Source organism: Caloenas nicobarica, chromosome 1, assembly GCF_036013445.1.
Source record: "Caloenas nicobarica isolate bCalNic1 chromosome 1, bCalNic1.hap1, whole genome shotgun sequence".
Classification (NCBI taxonomy): domain Eukaryota; kingdom Metazoa; phylum Chordata; class Aves; order Columbiformes; family Columbidae; genus Caloenas; species Caloenas nicobarica.
Genome location: NC_088245.1, coordinates 75,788,397 through 75,809,282, shown reverse-complemented (window position 1 = coordinate 75,809,282; position 20,886 = coordinate 75,788,397).

Below are 20,886 nucleotides of genomic sequence, written 5' to 3'. Positions count from 1 at the left end.
TTGATGCAAATGTTTGCAAGCTGGGGATATTGTGTTATCAGAGTCTCTGAAGGAAGCACTTTGCCTTTTGTCTGTTATGTATGAGGACAGCCTTAAAGAGTTGGCAAATACTTTGAAGGGTCAGAGTTCTCTGGCGATACTAATTACTCTGGCAATAATAATTAGTTCCTTGCAACTGATTAACTTTTTTCTTATTTGTTGTTGTAAGAGTTTACTTTCCATATGAAACATTTAGCCCCCTCTGCTTTCTGCAAAAAGACTGCAGATGTTAAATACCAACAGGGGATATGCATGAAAGGTTTATGTTACATTGATTTTAAGGACTGGATTTTTAATTGCATTCAAATTCTGTCCCACTGAAACCCCCGGTGACTCCAGGTTATTAAAGTGATCCTCTATTGTCTCATACCTGACACTTGTGAATCTCAACCAGGTCTAGATGCTACCATTAAATGGCTTGAAAGGTTTTGATTTGACACCATATTTACAGCCATGCTGTGCAGATGTGAATATCTACCAAAAAAAAGCCATGGAGTGTGGCGATGAGGAACGATTCATACAGACGCAGACAGAGACGCACGGGCACAAAGTTCTTGTTAGCAGCGAGAGCAGAGCTGAGCAGAGCTGAGCCAGGCTGAGACCTTCTTTATTAGCTATTGGCAATTTATAGGTTTTACAGATATGGGCCTGGACTAAGAGGTCAAACAAGATGTTTTTTCAATAATCGTTATTAAAAACACACCACACTCACGTTATGTTTGTTTCAGTTATTTTCCCACTCATTCACAGTCCAGGCCCAAGGAAATCCACACATCACATGTACTTGGGGGTGGTTATCTGGCCCGAGATGCCATTCTCACGAGTCTGGGCTATCACTCTTTACAATGATGAAAAACATACTTCAGTACAACCTGCCCAAGGCCCTTTATATTTTGACTAGTTGCTGTGATCTAATTATGTTAGTATTATTTCTTCTTTGACCGTCCGGATAGTTATGTTAGTGTTGATCTTCCTTTATCATCCAGGTGGCTGGAACCACACATCTTGCTTTCCCACAGTGGAGGAGCAAATTTCACATTTTGGGATTCTGTATATCACGTCACTTGGGACTTTTTGGGTTCAGTTCTGCTCCATGCAATTATGGTAGCAGCTGTTACTTAGGAGTGCTCAAAATTTCACCAAATCAAGCCATATCAGTTGATTAGCTTATCAGGATACTGACAGGTCAACTAACAAACACAGATGTAACATATTCCATATTCCGTTGCTTATATGATGATCTTTACCCATGTTCTTCTGACCATTCACATACTGTAATATCGTCTTTATTCCTTTGAAGTGATATTAAATAAAGTGAGATGAAAGAGAATGCAAGTGGATGAAAGATGGAAGGAAAGAAAGAAGACAGAACCAATTGACTTAATTAATGGCAGGCAAACAACAGTAAAAAAGAAGTTTCTTAGTAAGTTACAAGTGACATTGAGTTCAGAAGGCAGCTTGGGGAGAAACAATGAGGTTAGTACACCTTTTTAAATACAATTAAACAATGTCTGTTGTTCTAATCTGAAGAAAGCAAACAGCAGCAGTACTTGGGAAGGAAGGGTCTGATTGTCAATTTGGCCTCAGCACCACAGGATTCTGCAGGCAGCTGGGCAACAGAAGACACTGGCAAAACCTCATAGGTCTATTGTTTGCTTTCTGGGAGGCATCAAGCAAGTCATTTAACTTTTCTTCAACTGGTTTTCCTGAGAAAATGAAGCTTACACAGCCATATTCACATTGTCTGGCACCTCAGGAATTTCCTTGGCTGATTTCCAATGTGCCTGACAGAGAGGATACTCCAAAGATATTACGTTCCCTAAAGTTTTGTGGAGGCAGTAGTGGCTTCAAGAAAAGTCTTATGATTGCTGCCTCTGACAGAATACATGTCAGAGAAGATCTCAGATATTACAGAGAGATGTTAAGGACTAGCTTTTGTTAGTTACACCATCCACAGAAGTCTCTTTTCTTCTTCTATCCTTAATTTTCCTCCATCTGCCCTTCTTATTTAAATTTTAAGTCCCTTTACGCATTCCTGTCTGCTGCTCTGTCTTTAGACTATAGCACTGGTGGGGGGCCCAGTCAGCTTAGATCTTGCCTGTGATACATAGAATTATAAAATCATTTCAGTTGGAAGAGACCCTCAGGATAATAGAGTCCAACCATAACCTAACCTAACACTGACACTAAACCATGTTCCTAAGAACCTCATCTAAACACCTTCTAAACACCTCCACGGATGGTGACTCCACCACTTCCCTGGGCAGCCTGTTCCAGTGCCTGAGAACCCTTTCTGGGAAGAATTTTTTCCTAATATCCAATCTAAACCTCCCCTGGTGCAACTTGAGGCCATTTCCTCTTTTCCTATCACTTGCTGCTTGGGAGAAGAGACCAACACCCTCCATGCTACAACCTCCTTTCAGGTTCACTCCCTGTTAAGAATGATATATTTAGTTTGCTTTTCTGTTTCTACTATTAATGTCAAGACTACTGGTACAGGAGGAGGGCAGGAAAGTCAAAATAGTTACTCGGAACATTTTGATAATTAATATTCTCTCACAAATACTGTCAACTTAGACATTCATTTTACCTGGAGAAGGCATGTAGGAATATTGCTGAAGTCTACAGGCAGTTTCAAGAGGAAGTGAGCTGAGAGTTCTCCAGTCCAGTTGGTTTTTTTTCATAACACAAAAACACGTTCGCCTTATACAAGAAGTAAAAGGATAAATTTGCTAACAAATTACATTCTTTATTGAGTATCCACAGCACAAGAAATGAATGGAGCTGTGTACATTTCCCATCTGACATATATATATAGATAAAAGATCCCAAGGAAGAAAGCTATGTTTCACGGCTTCATAGGACGCACTGTTGCAGTTCCATAATACACCTCTTATGTCCACTTTTCCACAAAGAAAAATTACAGTTTGTAAAATCAAGGTGAAGAAGTAAGTGAAGGTTAAAAAAAAAGTGAAGTGCAGTTCTACTAGAACATATTACAGACAGACGTATGCACTGGGTCAATGCACAATAGGTCATGGTTCTCAGAAATAACTCTTCTGGGAATACAATGCAAGCCAGAAGACTGTCAGACTTTTAGAAATGTCTACAACGGTGCAGGAAGTGATGAGATTAAAGTCTTATGGTTGATCTTTATTCTAACGGAGAGTGGAATACAATAGAATTTCTTGCTCAACTTCAGCTTAGGACAGAAAAATTTGTCATATGACCTACAGTGTTGCAATATTCCAGTTAAGCCAGTTTTAAATATAGAGCATTCTTAACTATGAGCTACTGTTTAAACAGTATTTTATTAACTGTGCGTCCTATTTACCTTTATTATTTGGAAACATATCAGAATTTGTTATCCACAGGGTATGATATCCAGATGACACAAGGAATAAAGAATAAACAGATAGTGCCCTGTAGAATATTTTTTTTGTAGCTGAACAATTTAATAGCTGTCTAAGAAACAGAGAATGAAAAGATTTGTGGTACAATTCAGTAAAATCTTAGAATGAGAACTAGAAAAGGATTCCAAATATTCACAAGTGAGGCTATCTCACAAATTCATCTAACAGATGTGGCAATTGTTTTCAAATAATTTAGCACACCTCAAAAGCCTGATGATCTGCATGTTCCATGACTTCATCCACAGTGCTCAGTGTAGAATTACTGTAAAACTTCACAAAAATTGAAATTGTAGGTAGGTACTTATTAAAATCAAACAGCCATCCCTGGAGGTAATAGAAGGGCTGGTATGTACACACTGCAATTCCTGCACAGATACAAGAATTGGGTTGCTCCTCAAGTAGTGCTATGACAACAGTTTTGGAAAACAAAATAGATTAATAGATTAATAGAAAGGTAAGGAAATGCAGGATTGAAAAGTTCACCGTTATCGGAATTTTATTGTTTTCTTGTTCCTTAAGTACAAATATATACACTTCCTAACACTGCACACAGCAGTTATGTCAGATGATTTTAGCAGGATAAAGAATTAGTTCACTAAAAAGGTGTATTTACTTCAATTTAAATGGAATTTAATGTAGAGCGAACTGAAGTCTCTTACTGAAGTCTTCTCAGCACTAGTGTGAGCAAGAAGTGAATACAATCCGATTTTGTTTGGTTTTAAGAGGAAGTTCTTGAGATGTGTTTAATACATAATACATTCTAAGTCCAGCTGAAGGTAAAGTTTTCAGTTGAGACTATAAGAAAAGTAACTCATAATCCTAAAAGTCTTTCAACATAGGCGTTACCTAAGACATCACTGAGTTTCATCTGTGCAAAAACTCTAGTTACCTCATAGGAAGATAATTTTAGAAAATATATTTGTATTTTGATGGAAGAAACATTTTAGTTTTCATCCATAAATAACTTAGCAATCCACTTTTCAATCCTTATAAGACTAACTTTTTACTGAACGAGAAGAATCTGTAATTTTGAGAATATGTTGTGCTGCTCCTCGGTAATAAAGCAGCTGAACACTTGCTGGAACTACAAAACCCATCTGATCCCTCTTAAATGCAGAGACAAATCAAGGATACCAAGGCACAGAAGAAAAAGGGTTTTAAGAGTTCGCCATGAAGCATTTTGGAACATCTAAGCAACAGTCCAATAAAGCGTATTTGAGGCAAAAATTTCCTACCACATGATTTTTTCTGTAGAAAAAGTTTCCATTGATGATAAGAAAATCACTGTCATTGTATTTTCAAGGAAAGTAAACACTCATCAGGAGAATGTGGTCTTCCTCTACACTTATTTGGTTTATAATACCTAGGTTATTAAACAGCTATTATAATACGATTGTTGAAATCAATCCTATCAGCTTTCTTTTTCCCTTGGGATGTTAGAAGGAAATAAAGCAACTTTGTGACCAAAGTATTTGCAGGATGAGATTGATAGCTAGTATAGGACATCATTAAGCATTAAGCATTATTACAGGATCATTTGATTTAAAGGTTTCTTACTACACACTTAAGCTTTCAATAAAACAATCTCTATAGATGAACTGAAGAGTAAAAACTGCCCATATTGGTGCCATAAGGCGTTGGGTCATCTTAGCAAATGCACTAGACAGTTGAACATAAATGTTTTGTCTTTGGACAGGACCAATGAATAATGTCATGGGCTTTAAAATTGTATTTGCTATAAGCTGAAAGATTCAGCAACTTAACGAGATTGATGTTGTTTTGCTGCTGGCTTTACACGAATATTCCAAATCCTGAAACTAATTGTTTCTAGCTAAGCTTCATCAGGCTGAAAGCAAAACTGCCTCTTGCATTTTCTTCCTATCCATCAAACTACCTGTGCACAGTAAATTATAACTGTTATGCTTCATATTCTCAGAGATTATGTGGCTTTAGTAGATATCACACTAAACAATGAATGCACATGCAATCTGTTTGTTTTAAAGTGGTTTAGCAGAAGAAAAAATCAATTGTTTTATGAAGGAGCTTCTAACAGACTGCTACTTGATTTGGGGCAATTCTAATAACTCCAAGGAAAACATTGAAACTAAAGAATCTGACAAAACTACAGCATCCTAAATGCAAGGCAATGGGCAAGTCATACTCAACTCTTCTGACCTGCTGTGAGGCAGTACTCTCCTGTTGGCTTTGCTGCTCATAGGTGTGCTTCTCCTCCTTCTTTGGGCTTTCCAGGTGACCGCCTTTCCCACTGTCGTGCCATTAGATTCTGGCTGAAATCTCTATTTCCTGCTCTCTTTTTCCCACTACCACTTCAAGTGCTTGAGTTCCACCAGGCATTTCCTTATGCCTGTTACATGATAAACCTGGTTCTACAAGACTCAGCACTTCTTGGCTTGTCCCTTAAAAACATTTATTGCACCTGTCCTGGTGACTGATGGTTGTTTCACCTCTTGTTTGTGTTGTCCTCAAAATTTGCGATACTGTACAAGGTGGTCATAAACCCTCCCCTGCCTTGAAATAAGCCTCCCCAACACCTGAGCCATATGCTCACTGGCTGTCCTAATATGTAATTTTAATTCTCCCAGCTGCAGCTATCAAGCCTTTTGCTGTCAGCCTTTAAAACAACAGTCATACTTTCCTCTTCATGCCGTCACAAACCTGAATTAGTGTCAAAGTTACCTTGGCATGTTCTGGGTCATCAGATATTATTTTGCAGTGCTTTTAGCACTTTAATGAAATGCAATGAATTTTACTGATTTTGCTATGTGGTATAGTTATAGATGTTTTTCCCCAAGGTATAACTGAGGAAGAGGTTTTGCTGTCCAAAGGCTCCCTAGACTGTAATCAGTAGCAAAGATTTCAGTGTCTTCTACTGGATCAGGCCTTAATTGGAATTAAATTCATGGATAAAAATTAATGTGGGAAAACTTTTTCTATCTTCCTATAATAGTTGTTCTATAAACCTAACTCCCCATCTCATTACCTGCCTTAAGTTACCATATAAATACAAATATTTGATGATGGAATGTTATTATCTCTTCCTGAAGTAAGTAGACTGTAGGAGACATCACTGTCCAGTGGAAGCACTAGCCTCTGTTGTGGAGGAAATTAATTGCTTAATTCTACTCTCAAAGCTACAAGTTAATGAGCAGAATAGCACTAAGCATTCGTTACCAGCTCTACAGTATTTCTTTGAAATGTTGCTCACTTTATTCACTGGTGGGAGGTGTACTGTATATTTCTATGAAGTTATAGCTACTCCCAAGAATAAACACTCAACATGAAATGGTATTTGAGAATTTAAGCATAACTGGAGGTATTCTCTCCAGATTTCATATCAGCCAAACAAATTGTTCATGCAAATGATCCTAATCCCAAACTTAATTGTACTTATCTGCTGGCATATATTTCAGTATATTAACAGAGTATAGACACATAATGCAGAAGGTAAGTTATTCTGCGGTTTCAAAGGAAAATGTGCAATTCCTTCAGATTACACATAGTATTTCATCAAATATCAAAAGTTCAACAAATTCAACTCAAAAACTCACCTTTCTTTGGAGAATACTGTTAATAGTACTTATTGTAAATAACACAGATAATTCTCTGGAATGTAACCACTGCATGTTGATTTCTGTTCTTTAGTAATCCTCCAGGTCACTGCTGTCTTTCCAACATCATTGTGAAAATTTGAATGTTGTAAAGGCTTTAAAATCTTGGCAAATGTTGCCCAGCACATCCATCAGTAATAAAAATCACCACATGTAAACCACATGCACACTTTTCCTGCTGTGGATATTACTGGCAAAAGTTATGCTGAAGAAACAAAAAAACAACCTCCTGTCTCAGAAATAGATGAAAATCATGTATGGTTATTTCAGAACTAAGATGGGTTCTGTCCAATTCATATCACCTCCATTTCAAATCCATGTTAAATCAGAAGAGCTCAAATTCAAATTGAATCAGTTTACCTTTTCAAGACTTTCGAATCATTTTATCTCTATATGGATATTTTCTGTCATGCCCTATGTTTCAGAAATATTGATATCCCTGCCTCCTTCCTTTTGTATACTGGAAACTGTTTTCTGTAGAGCACAGAATTTTCTCAAGGTGTGTCCTCTATTTTTTGTCCACAGAAGTTTTTGTCTGTTCTTATTTATTGCATCCAAACAGAGCGTGCATGCTAAGGGGAACAGCCCCAAACTTGACTTCGGGCCAAATCTCACAACATCTTCAGCATTAGTAGTTAAATTTGTCATCCTAACTCTCAGTACAGCAGATGGGAACTCCAGAATGTGCCTGTGGTAAGACGGTGTACCCTAAAGACACGTTTTTTTTGCCTTGGCTCTCAACTAGACCTCAGTAGATCTGGTTTCACATGGACATGTGCCACAGAACATGATTACGGTGCTGTGGACAGTTTTAAATGTCTGATTTCTAAAACAAGGAGAGGCATGCCTCCTCTTCCTTCTGCCTGCTGCTGATCTACAGGAATCGTTGTAATTAGAGCTGCAGAATATGGGTACATCTGTTTCCATAAATGAGCTGAAAGCTGGGATAGCTGGATCCTGAAGAGCCAACGAGACACCTCCAGTTCATAGTGATTACTTAGAGTTCCCGAATCCCGTGTCTTGTTTTAGTGATTACTAACATCGTGTCCAAGTGCAGAGTTAGTAGGGCAAGGCATATGCCACGTAGTTGTAGTGCAAGGGGGTGTTTATGTGGGGCCAAATGCTCACGATTTAAAAAAGACATCTTGAGACATGTCCCAACATACAGTGTAAAAGGAGTCCTGGTTATTTGCGTTACAGTAGCACCATGGGGTATACCACAGACTGTGCCTCGTTGTACCAAGTACACCTTAAATGCAGGCCGAGACACTCCCTTTCAAGTGTTTATAGTTTAAATATACAGATTTTCTGGAAATAAATGATTGCTTTTAACCTCTGCTGACATGCTGGCTGAATATTAGGTGGTGGTGGCTTCTAGGGACTGATTCAAATGGACATAGGAAGGAAAATTTATTACAAGGCAATTATAGATCAAGGAAGAAAGCTGCACAGACTTATTGCTGTGAACTTTATGCCTCTGGGATGAGATTGTAGAAAGCCCTCTTTGCTCCATTTCTGTCTTTGTGATAATTAGAATATTAATTCCAATAGATAAAAGAACAAGATCAAGGCAATTGGAATAATTACTGGATAGCTAAAACTCTACTGCATGGCCCAGGCACTGTGTGACTCATTGTCACCATGGTCTGAACTTTTGCTGCCGAATATATGTTAGTTAATGAAAAATCACTACTAGTTTAACTATTTCCTCCTTTATAGATAGTTCCATACCAGTGAAAGTATCAGTAGAACTACATTGTGACCAGTTTTTCTGAAATTTGTATTTGGAAGGGATCTGCTGGTTTAGGCTTAAGGAAAATCAGATTTTAAAAATTTTTTATCATGAAGCACGGGCATCGTTGCTCTTCCTCCATTAAACAAAGTTAAATTGATCAGTAGAGGCAGGAGACACCATTTTTGAAACGCAAAGTGATCACTGAAAGGATATAAATGTGAAGTGCAAAAAAAATCCTAAAGAAGAAGAATAATGCCAGAGCCAGACATTTTTATTTGAAGAAAACAATGGTTGAATGAAGTAACCCAATGGGTTATTGTTATTTTCCCTAAGTAGCTCATTTAATTACGAACATTTTATAATATTTCCAAGGGATAATTCATTAAAATGACAGATCTTCCATTTGATGTTGAAACTGAAAGGATTAAACAGGATGTGTTTTATGTGCATTTTAAAGCTCTGACTTATTCGCAGTGAAACATGGTCTCTTTAGACTGACATCCCCTGCTAGTGGCTGAGCTATATAGGTTATAAAATAGTAGAAGTCTTCAACTACTTCTGTAGAAAGTGGCAAAGCTCCTGATTTCAAACCCTGGCCTCAGCCTTACTAGGGCCACACAGAAATGCCAGCTCTGCTGAAGGGGAATTCTGCACATGTATCTGCTAGCAAAACATGCTATTTTCAGACTTTGGCCATCCCGACATCATTCACGTGTTTGAATGGATAGTAAACAATTAACAATCTTGTCTAATTATGCTGGGTTGACCCTGGCCAGCAACTAAGCACTCACCAGCCATTTGCTCAACCCCCCACCTCAACAGTATGGGGGAGAGAATCAGAAGAGCAAAAGTGAGAAAAGCTGGTGGGTTGAAATGAAAACAGTTTAATAAGTGAAGGGAAAAGAAAAACAAAAAAAAAAAAAGTGATGCAAAGACAATCACTCACAACCTCCCACCAGCAGACCACTGAGGCCCATCAAGTCTCAAAGCAATGGAAGTCTTTGGAAAAGACTACCCCAGTTCTACCACTGAACATGAAGTTACACGGCACGGAATATCACTCTGGCCAGTCCAGCTCAGCTGCCCCAGCCGTGTCCCCTCCCAGACTCCTGCCCACCCCCAGCCTCCTCAATTTGGAGCCAGAAAGAGAAAGAAGGACAACCCTTGATGCTGTGCGAGTACTGCTCAGCAACAACTAAAACACCAGTGTGTTATCATCACCGTTTGGGTCACCAGGCTAAAACACAGCACCCTACAGGCTGCTAGGAAGAAAACTAATCCCATCCCAGCCAGACCCAGTACACCGATGTATTTAGATGTTCACAAAGCTACCTCTGATTGAGATCAGGACTACAGAAGTGAAAGCAAAACCCAGGAAACTTGTAGCTAACAGCACACTCTTTGTGAATCAAAAATAAGGGAGAGCAATTCAATGTGAACACTTATCACTTGCATTTAATGAAGTTACTGAAGTCAAGCATCTTACTCATGTTTCTGTCTTAGGCACCAATAACCATGAAGGTTCTAGGTCTTCTGCTGCTATACTTCTATTTGCCTTGTTTCTCAGCTGTATTCCTCACTGAGATTTTGAAATTAAACACTTTTTGTAAAATTTAAAATTCAGCTTTCTGTTCTTTTCTGGAACAGTAAAATTACTGTTTTAGCACAAAATTCTCTTGAGATTTTGGCTGAAATTAGACTGATGGTGCTTTTGGAATGTTTTTCAAAATCTATTTCTAATTGGTTTAAGTTCTCATGTCCTACAGGTGCTTTGCATTCCTCAGTATCTCACGACATTTAGATGAAAGTTGAAACAGTAAAATTCACTCATTGTGAGACTGCAGTGAGTGAAAGCAAATCAGAGTCTCCAGGGGCTTGGGCATTAAGATGAGTCGATGTAATTTATTACTTTTTATAAAATAGTTTTCCTTGTACAAGCAATGGTCTGACAGTGAAAAGACAGAAAAAAGAGCAACTTCAAGCAATTTAGGAATTAGGATTTTAGGAGAAGTTAGGGGAAATGCCTTATTATCACTTAATGAAAGCTATATTAGAACACATGAACAAAAGGATCAAGTCAAGGTTGCCTAGGGAAGCTTAATTTAATATTTCTTACAATGTGTGTGCTTGATTTTGTAGCTTCAGTGTTCTTTCAGAATAGATTTTCTTCTCAGTAGTAAAAACTGCACCGTTGTTAATATTAACATAGCCCCTAAAGTTACGCAGCTGTGTTTGGGCTTCTGGCAGCAAAGCAGGTTCTGCTAAATAATAGATTGTTAACAATAAGATGCTGGGATAATTTGCTCGCAGTGGAAGGAAATGTCAAATAGCAATATGTTCGCATATAATTATGTTACTGTCTTTCAGAACATCCTTATGCATGCAGTGTTGGGCACAGTTAATCAAATAAATCTGCATATCTAACTCCCTCTGTACTTTGAGGTCTGTTTTAGTGTTCTCGAGGCAAGAGGACAGGAGAAGAACAGGGGCCGCACTGTGCCTTTGCCTGTGTACATATGCAGCGCTATCAGCAGCTACCTTGGTGTGCAGTTAGATCAGCGTTATTCTTCCCAGTGAAATTTCCATACAAACACTCAGCTGATGAAAAGGAGACAAGGCTTAGACAGAGCCAGAGGAAAACAAACAAATGAACAAACAAAAAACCACAACACTGTGTGTCTTTGTTCTTCAGCACATAGTGCTTGTGAATATACAGGTGGTAGAAAGGCTTAAGGACTTTATTTCTTTCTGGTCTGGCTATATGGTCCTTAAACATAAACAACCAGGGCATTTTGTTGTTTTTTAATAAACAAGTCATGACTGGTTTTTGTGGTTTTTTTAAGCTTCTTTTAGCCACAGGATGCCATAACCAAAATGTTGAGAAAGGCCTGTTCCAAAAGTGAGTGGCTGCTTGCGCCAGCACATCACCGGTGCTGGAGAGGAGCGCGGCAGCCCCGGTTCCCCTTCTCCTCCGTCTGGTGGTGGATTCAGTGGGTCTGTGCAGCTGGGACCATCTCAGGACTCCACAGCTCACTGCTGTCAGCAGCCAGGTAGCAGAGAGGGAGTTCAAGCAAATGGCAGAGTTGTTCTCTTAGGGGGGCTTTTTGATAAAGACAGGCCCGAAGCAGAATCCTGGATTTGAACTGCCCAGATGATTTTGAATCTTTAATAACATGAAAAAAAAACGCCCAGAGCTCAGGGAAAACACATGCCTGCAGTTGTGTTTAAATAGGTGATAAGAGGAACAAAAATCTTTTAGAAACCCCTAGGCATAATGTAGCAAGACTGGGTCTAATATAGCAAGGCTAGGCATAATGTAACAGAAACCTAACAGAGAAACAACAGCTCTATAGAGACTGGACATGAGGCAAAGCAGGATGTCCTTGGCTTGCAAGCTGGGAAAGCGGAATGTTCCATTAAATGAAGAAAGAGCTACACGACTTTTGCTGAGTAGCAGCACAAAATGACAATATGCATGCTCAAAAAATCAGGTCAAGAAGCCGATGCTGGGGGGGGGGGGGCACCAGGCTGTGAAGACCACGGGGGACCACTAAGAGACCCCTGATGAAGACTCTCAAATACCACAGATGGACATCCGGCAAAGGGCGGGGTTATGTAAATAATTTATGTTTAATGCATTAACTAAGTGGTAAAACAAGTGAATATGCAATAGGTATATGTGATAAATACCGAGAAGTGCAAATCACACACATGCTTGACTAGAGGAACGATCCTCCGAGCGTCCGGCACACTGTAATAAAAGTGTCTGCTTTTTAATACTTTCAAAACAGTGTTAAGGAGGCTTTTTCCCAACTTTTTGGTATCACAGGGAGAGATGTTCTCCTCTTTTTTCCAGTCCCTTTCCTGGATATAAGATCCAAACCGAGGCAATGGCTTTGCTCTCTAATTGTAACTTTATTCTTTGTCTTTTGCTCTCTGCTACCTGCATGTATTGATAATCGTTTTTTTCCCCTCAATATATCAAATTGACCTGACAGACAATGGCATGATAAAGGGCTCTCTGTAGTCCCTTCATCCACAACAGGAACAGTGGAACATGTATGGGAGTCAAGTAGCCAGAGCATATTAGTTATTCCAGATCAGGAGATCCTTGGGCTAAAAATCTGCCAGAATTTACTGTACAGAGCTCCTATCGCCAAGGCAAGATGATTATCTTGCAATTAGGCTGCATCTCTCCAGTTGCAGTTGGAGAACTTTTGGAGCTTTACAGGTGTGATTGTCAACTTATTTGGTTGCACATTATGGCTACAGTTCTATGTACCCTTTTTTCTAGTGGTAAAGGTGCCTGAAGAGGCCGTGGATGCTCAGCTCTCATTTCTGCCTTCACGCTCCAGTTATGCCAAGACAGTTTCTGGGGTTGCACTGAAAGTCACTTCCCTGAAATGACCTGGGATGCAAAAGCAGATCAATTTATTTGGAAGACTCACATAACTCAAGTCATCTGAGGGACCGTGTTTACCACGTGGCCCCACAGAGAATGTCCAACTAACCAGGACTGAAGTGGATGTAGTGTGAAAATGGGAAGCCACAAGAAAGGACATCCTCGGCAGCCGAGATCAGGCTGTGCACTCACCTCTCCTGATTATCCATATTCTATGCTACGGCCCTGTTCCCAAACACCTTACGCGACCACGGTGTTTATGAGAATGTGGGGGCGTGCACATGCGTGTCAGTAAATCAGAGTACACAATAGCGACGTTTTAGATCCCAAGATAAATCTGCAGCCCTTGCCGTAGTCGAAGGGCAAGTATCGGAGATTTAGGCCTCCAAGGGCTGCCTGTGGTAGACCAGGCCACATCGCGTGCGGCTTCTCTTAAGTTTTTTTGTAAATCTTAACTGCTTAAGTAACTAAAAATCACCTGGGGCTGGGGGGGCGGCGCTTGCCAGGTCTGCGCTGCCCCCTGCTGGCGGCGCGGCGGCAGCACCCGGGCTGTAACCTCCTCCTCCCCACTCCGCCCAATTTTGTAATAAGAGGGAGAAAAATGGAAAGAAGAAACAGAACATGCAGAACCTAAACCAGAGAGACGAAAGAACAGCGTTCAGTGTGATATAGGGACAGACGTACGTATATGAAAGTGACTGCGGTCAGGTCAGTGCATAGTGCTGTAGCAGGGAAGGATCACAGCAGCTGTGGCACGGAGAGGGTCTGCTCCTCCGCCATTGACCCTGGTCATGAACGAAGCCTGGAACTTGGGTCAGCAGTGACATCCGGCACCTGGGTTGGGGCAACCCCCAGTATCAATACAGGCTGGGGGATGAAGGGATTCAGAGCAGCCCTGAGGAGAAGGACTTGGAGGTGCTGGTGGATGAGAGACTGGACATGAGCCGGCAACGTGCACTTGCAGCCCGGAAGGCCAAACGTATCTTGGGCTGCACCAAAAGCAGCGTGGCCAGCAGGTCAAGGAAGGTGATTCTGCCCCTCTGCTCCGCTCTGGTGAGACCCCACCTGGAGTCCTGTGTCCAGCTCTGGAGCCCTCAGCACAGGAAAGACATGGACCTGTTGGAGAGGGGCCAGAGGAGGCCACCAAATGACCAGAGGGCTGGAACAGCTCTGCTGTGAGGACAGGCTGAGAGAGCTGGGGTTGTTCAGCCTGGACAAGAGAAGGCTCCGGCGAGACCTTATTGCAGCCTTTCAGCACTTAAAAGGGGCCTGTAAGAAAGATGGGGACAGACTTTTCGGTAGGACTTGTAGCCATAGGGCAAAAGGTAATGATTTTAAACTGAAAGAAGGTGGATTTAGACTAGATGTGAGGAAGACATTTTTTACACTGAGGGTGGTAAAACACTGGCCCAGGTTGCAAGCCCATGGCATCAGCTTTCAGGTACTCACTACAGAAAAATCAAACCCTGCATTCTCATGCTTTAATCAGTTTCTTCCATAGCCACTAGCTGACGCTGCAAGTAAAGCTCTCCTCCAGCAATCAGCCACAATGAACTGCAGACTAAGAGGAATCAAGGTGATTTAATTCATTTTTTTCTCCCAGTTATTTTTACCTCTCCTTTGAAAAGGTTGTGGTCTAGAGATGTGCACTGCTCCTGAAATATGATTTTGGCTAAATTGTCACCCATCCTAAGGGAATGTTGTTCTCATCTTCTACAGCACAGTGGTTAAATAGGATTTGTCTGGATTTTTCTACTTGAGTATATTTTCCTGAAGTATCCACTGTTTGATATTGTACTTACAGAATTTACAAGTATTTTCCAAAAATCTTAAAGAAAGCTACTTTCATCCATGAAAACATTTTGTCCATCATTCATCGGAGATCAATAATTTCCATCTCTGAATTACTAAGAAAAAAGGGCAAATCTATCTTTGTTTTTAGGATAATCTCTTTTCCTCCCTGATCAATAACACTTCATTTGTCACAAGAGCTTAAGTATGAAATGTGTTTGTTTCACCTTTCTAACTCTAGGATAAGTCTTTTAAATTTTACCTTTCTTTCTAAAGCAGATCTGGAAAAAATTCCATTTTCTACATAAAATATGTCAGATAGACCTAGTTGTCCATTGATCACACACTTTGTTTTGTGTGTTGCCTTATTCTGTTAGTTCTGCTGAGGAGTTGATAGCAGAGTTATGCCTATTGACATCAGAAAGAAAAGTCATCTTTCTGGAAAAAAATTTCTCCGAGCATGGATTTTTAAAGAGTTATACAAAACTGCCAATTCTTTCCCTGGGAGATCTCATTTTCCTGTTACTGAGAGTAGAGAAAAACACAAGAAGTGTTTGCCAGCTGGAACACACATGCAAAATTGAAATAATTGAGCATATCATCATATTTGTATTTGGACACAAGCTCCTTAGTTTTCAGCTCTGCTTGTTATCAAGAGGACCCCTAGCCTATAAGGACTAACTTTTTCATGCTGTGAATGATTGCACTGTTGTACGTCAGGCAATTTGCAGTGCAGAATAGAAACTATAAGTGTAATTTTTTTCTCGCTCTTAGCCTAAAATATTTTAAAACATTACACCTCTATGCTGAATATTTTCTTCTACAGCTATCAGTTTCTAAACTGTCAAAACAATTTCAATTCAGAAAATATAAAACCTCTGACATGGACCAAAAAAATACATAAAAATCCTTATTTTCAATTCCTTACAGTATCCCAATAAGAAATGCATATTAGTGCATTTCCCTCTATTATACTCTTTCCCTTTATATTAACTTTCAGATTTCACAGCTCCAACAGAAATGACACTCTATGCATAAAAACAGTTAAATTTTGTTTTTTCAGTATCTTTACAATCTGTAATTTGTGGCTACAGAAATAAAATATTGGGGTAAGTGTGGTATTAACCCTATGCTATTGACATAACGATGTGCAGATATTGTTTCCATAAATATAAGTCTAGAATTAGGGACTAATCAAACCAAATGATGTGTATATAGATGTTCTCAAAGTCATGTCAGCTGTGGTCCCATAACACCAGATTGCTTTATCTGCAGTCAAAATACAGTTACAACAAGACTATTATGAAGGGCTTGGTTTAGTGTTGGTGAGATTTAGGGAAGCAGCGGAAGATGATGGATGGGGTGAGTGGTAGCAACCTAAGTAGAAAAGGAGGGACAGAGGGAAGGGAGAAGGAAGAAAGCAGGGAGACAGCTGGGGCATGGGGTAGAACTTTTTCTTCTTGAATGAAAAACTAGTCTGGAGAACTCTGCCCTCTTGAAGATTTCACCTTCATCCGTCCTTCTCATCTCTCTGCCTTCCCATTGTTTGTCCTCACCTGCTGTTGCCTGTCTGTTGATCTTTGTGGCTGACATCTCAGGCAAAACTTTTTTAGTTTTCTGAGGTATTTGTACCTCACCTCAGATATAAATCTTCAAATCAAAGACTTTTTCTGCTATATATATAAATATTAGTTTCTGTAAGCCCAGCCTCAGGGAAGATCTCATTGCTTCAGGTACTATACTGGTACTAAGCCCAAAGGCTGTCCCACAATCTAGTATGAAAGGAGATTGGTAGGTGAAGACACGAGAGTCGGTCAAGACCATCGTGGTCCACCTTTGCAGTCTCTCAGTGGGCTGATCAGCAAAGGCCTTTCAGTTCTGTTGGAATGAAAAAGGAATGAAAAAATGGCTGACTGCAGACTGCCAAAATATTCCTGTCTATGCCAGATAATTCATTCCTTTCACAGAATCACAGAATGTTAGGGATTGGAAGGGACCTCAAAAGATCATCTAGTCCACTCCCCCTGCCAGGGCAGGAACACCTAGGTGAGGTTACACAGGAAGGCGTCCAGGCGGGTTTTGAATGTCTCCAGAGAAAGAGAATCCACAACCTCCCTGGGCAGCCTGTTCCAGTGTTCCGTCACCCTCACTGAGAAGAAGTTTCTTCTCAAATTTAAGTGGAACCTCTTGTGTTCCAACTTGAACCCATTACCCCTTGTCTTACTGTTGATTGTCACCGAGAAGAGCCTGGCTCCATCCTCGTGACACCCACCCTTTATATATTTATAAACATTGATGAGGTCACCCCTCAGTCTCCTCTTCTCCAAGCTAAAGAGACCCAGGTCCCTCAGCCTTTCCTCATAAGGGAGATGCTCCACTCCCTTCATCATCTTTGTGGCCCTGCGCTGGACTCTCTCCAGCAGTCCCCTGTCCTTCTTGAACTGAGGGACCCAGAACTGGACACAATATTCCAGATGAGGTCTCACCAGGGCAGAGTAGAGGGGAAGGAGAACCTCTCTCGACCTACTAACCACCCTCCTTCTAATACACCCCAGGATGCCACTGGCCTTCTTGGCCACAAGGGCACAGTGCTGGCTCATGGTCATCCTGCTGTCCACCAGGACCCCCAGGTCCCTTTCCCCTACACTGCTCTCTAATAGGTCATTCCCCAACCTATACTGGAACCTGGGTTTGTTCCTGCCCAGATGTAAGACTCTACATTTTCCCTTGTTATATTTCATTAAATTTTTCCCCGCCCAACTCTCTAGCCTGTCCAGATCTCGCTGGATGGCAGCACAGCCCTCTTGCGTGTCAGCCACTCCTCCCAGCTTGGTGTCATCAGCAAGCTTGCTGATAGTAGACTCAATTCCCTCATCCAAGTCATTGATGAATATATTGAATAGTATTGGTCCCAGAACTGACCCTTGAGGCACTCCACTAGATACAGGCCTCCAACCAGACTCTGCCCCATTGACCACGACTCTCTGGCTTCTCTCCTTCAGCCAGTTTGCAGTCCACCTCACTACCCGATCATCCAGTCCACACTTCCTCAGTTTTGCCGTGAGGATGCTGTGGGAGACGGTGTCAAATGCTTTGCTGAAGTCAAGGTAGACCACATCCACTGCTCTGCCATCGTCAATCCACCTTGTTACGTCTTCATAAAAGGCTATGAGGTTGGTCAAACACAACTTCCCCTTGGTGAAGACATGTTGACTGTCCCTGATGACCCTCTTATCCTTGATATGTCTTAAGATGGCACCAAGGATAAGGTGTTCCATCACTTTCCCAGGGATGGAGGTGAGGCTGACCGGTCTATAGTTGCCCGGGTCCTCCTTCTTGCCCTTTTTGAAGACCGGAGTGACATTTGCTTTCCTCCAGTCCTCAGGCACCTCTCCCGTTTCCCAAGACTTGGCAAAGATGATGGAGAACGGTCCAGCAATGACTTCAGCCAGCTCCCTCAGCACCCGCGGGTGCATCCCATCTGGACCCCTGGATTTATGGATGTCCAGATTGCTTAACTGGTCCCTCACCCAGTCCTCATCAACTGAGGCAAACTCCTCCATTGCCCTGCCTTCCTCTGGGGCCTCAGGGGTACGGGGCTCCTCAGGACAGCCTCTGGCAGAGTAGACAGAGACAAAGAAGGCATTCAGTAACTCTGCCTTCTCTGTATCTTCTGTCACCTGGGCACCTACCCCATTCATCAGTGGGCCTACATTGCCTCTGGTGTTAGTTTTATCTGCCATGTATTTGAAGAAGCTCTTTCTGTTGTCCTTGACCCCTCTCGCCAGGTTTATCTCTCAGGAGGCCTTAGCTTTCCTAGTTGCCTCCCTACATCCTCTGACAACAGCCTTATATTCTTCCCAAGTGGCCAGCCCCTCCTTCCATGATTTGTAAACTCTTCTCTTGCACTTGAGCTTGCCCAGCAGTTCCCTGTTTAACCACGCAGGTCTCCTGGCTCCCTTCCTTGACTTCCTGCACATCGGGATGCACTGATCTTGAGCTTGGTAGAAGCAGTCCCTGAATGTTAACCAACTATCTTGGGCCCCTTTACCTTCAAGCAGCCTTGCCCACGGGATTTCCTCCAGCAATTGTTTGAAAAGGCCAAAGTTGGCCCTGCTGAAGTCCAGGGTTGCAATTCTGCTCGGTATTCTGCTCCCACCACAGGAGATTCTGAACTCCACCATCTCATGGTCACTGCAACCAAGGCAGCCCCCCACCTTTACTGCTTCAACCAGACCCTCCTTGTTAGCGAGGACGAGATCCAGCAGCGCACCTCTCCTAGTCGGCTCCTCCACCATTTGCATCAGAAAGTTATCGTCAATGCACTGGAGGAACCTCCTAGACTGAGGCTGGCTGGCTGAGTAGTCCTTCCAGCAAACATCAGGGTAGTTAAAATCCCCCATAACAACCAGAGCCTGTGACTGTGAGGCCACGCTCAGCTGCCCGTAGAAGGCCTCATCAACATCCTCACTCTGATCTGGTGGCCTGTAATAGACACCCACAACAGTGTCACCCCTGCCAGCCTGCCCCTTAATTCTCACATTCCCTCATTCTCACATTTCCTCCTATTCCCTTCCACCAAGGCATTTGGCCATAAGAAAGAGACTAAGCACTGTTGGTTTTGCAATATATTCTTAAAAGAGTGCAACGTAAAATGGTGAAAACCACACCAAACTGTGGCCTAAAGAAAGGAGAAAAAGGAAGAGACTGGGGAGAAGAAATTGGTTTCTCTAAGCTCTGTTTATTAGAATTTTATGTTCCTCTGTCCACTCATGGTAGAAAGCCATGGTCCATCTTTATGGTGGCTTTATTAATTCTAATTACTCCACCCTAGGACATCTGTTCTTGCAAGAACCTAAACTAGACTTTTGGCAAAATAAGGGAGGCTCTCAAACTCTGGAGGAAGATGGCATTTAGGAAATCCCAGCATCCACTTCTTAAGTTCAAGAGTATGGAATTTTTATAATGCTTTCTCAGACATATGCTCTAGGTTTCACTTAGTTCTGGTTTCAAAAAAACAGCATAAGGGAAACGAGAGCACAGCTGCTGGGATAACTATCCCAAGGCAGCTAGGAAGAGTTGTGTACAATTCTTGCAGATTTTTTTCATATCAACATCACAGCTACTTCATTCTTTGTGTTTCATATTTACAAGTTATGTTAACGTTGAAAGTATCTTTCTTTAGTCCAGATTGGCTAATGTTTGACAGGAAAACATGAAAAAGCACAGATCTTAGAATTTTTTTTTCTCTATACCTAGTTCACTTTTTTAAATGTTTACTTTCAGGTAGCTAGTACTTTTCCTCATAGATGTGTGATGTATGTAATGCACACCTTATCAAGGGGCAACAAACATTGCAGGGAAATACTAAAAATATTTAATGAAGAGATTAAATCATATCCTGAGTTAGGCAAAACATGACTGTAAAACTGAATCAGTACAAGGTTTGATCAATTGAGGAAAAGATGATGAAATTAATATTAAAACCTAAGCTGTTCTTTTTGGTATTTGATACAGCAAAGATTCCCATTAAATCAAAGATGTTTTCAAACACAACAGAACCTGTCACGTCTCCATTTTGCAAAAAGCCCAAGTGAAACAAAAGCAAAAGCGCCAATGACTTTTGGTGGAGTACTTGATCTCTGTGGGATCCTTTGTCTTGATTCTCAGCCAAGGAACTCATTATTTAAGCAAAAAATACACTTGGTTAGCTTTTTAACTAGGAGTAGCAGTTATTTGCTCAACAGTAGTTTTCTTTCAGAAACAACCTCATTGTTCTCCATTGTTAGATCCCACTGCTTGCTTTCTGCCATCTGCATTATTTTTACCCTAATCTAAATAGTTAAAGAGTAATTTAAGAGCACAAGAGCAATGATA